General features: G+C 44.9%; 1 protein-coding gene across 1 annotated transcript in view; it reads left to right on the plus strand.

The window, feature by feature from the left end:
* CNTNAP2 (contactin associated protein-like 2) overlaps positions 1–1,297 on the plus strand; it is a 1,478,157-nt gene that overhangs the window by 1,463,027 nt on the left and 13,833 nt on the right. The gene's annotated exons all lie outside the window — the stretch shown is intronic.

Genomic DNA, 1,297 nt, shown 5'->3' on the forward strand with positions numbered 1-1,297 from the left:
CAACATCTGGTCTGTTAAATGGGGAGAGTGAGGCTCCTGTGATAATTGTGTTGTTTTTCAGATGAATGTCTTTGGCTGTTTTAACTGTTGTTACTTTGTTGTTTTCATGGTTTCTACCGGCTATTCCGGCACCCATCCTTACAAATATGATGAACTGGGAACAGAACGGGAGAATCGTCTCCAACCTGAAACAAAAACCTTCTAGATAATGGAGCAGTACTTTGTCGAAAGAAGCATTGAAGCTGGCATACACTGCGACATAGATGAACTTTGCATACATGCTTAGTAAAAGAAGCCAGACATGGCAGAACAGTTACTATGTGATTCCACATGCATGAACACTAGAACACCGATGGCATAGAAATAGGAAACAGATTAGCAGTTTTCAGGGGCTCAGGGAGAGGACACAGGAAGTTAGTGCGGACAGATGGTGTTTCTCTTTGGGTGCTGAGGACGTTTTGGAAGTGAACAGTCATGTTTGCTACACCCCGTGTAGAGTTTGAGAAAGACAGGGCAGGAAATGGCCTTTCATCCTGCGGTTGGGTATTACTTGTTGTGGGTTGAATGTATCCCCAGAAAGACATGCTGAAGTCTCCACACTGTTTGGAAACAATCCTATGAGATGCTGTCTGTTAGCATAGACCATTCTAGAGGAGGGGGCCCGATCCTAATCCCAGAGGGTGGGGTCTCTGAAAGAGACAGGAACTGAGACTAAATGGCACACGGTAGCTCATGTCATACAGGATGTGCCCCAGCCTTGCTCTTCTGTCAGGAGTTACCTGATGAGACTACAGGACAATGACCTGGAAACACAGATGGGAGCTTCCAGGGTTAGAGTCTAAGAGAACAGTGATGAGACAATACAGCAAGATGACAACACCATGTGGAGTGTGTGGTCACCATCAAAGAACTGTGTGTGTGTATTCTCACCAGAATAAAATACGAGGGTGCATCAGAAAGTATTGCTACAAAATCTTTATTAAACAACAATACCAAAGTGTGACACTATTGTTCTCCACATGTTGTTAGGTTGTTGTTAGGTGTCATCAAGTCAATTCTGACTCATAACAACCTTATGCACAACAGAACAACACTGCCCAGTCTGGCACCACCTTCAGGATCATTGTTAAGCTTGAGCATATTATTGATGCCTCTGTGTCAATCGATCTTGTTGGGGGGCCTTCCCCCATTTCGCTGATCCTGCACTTTACCAAGCATGATGTGTTTCTCCAGGGACTGGCCCCTCCTGCTAATGTCTGATGTATAAGAGAAGTGTGGCCATCCTGGCTTCTAAGGA

The sequence above is a fragment of the Chrysochloris asiatica genome, unplaced genomic scaffold (assembly GCF_000296735.1).
Source record: "Chrysochloris asiatica unplaced genomic scaffold, ChrAsi1.0 scaffold00041, whole genome shotgun sequence".
In the NCBI taxonomy this organism is placed as follows: Eukaryota; Metazoa; Chordata; class Mammalia; order Afrosoricida; family Chrysochloridae; genus Chrysochloris; species Chrysochloris asiatica.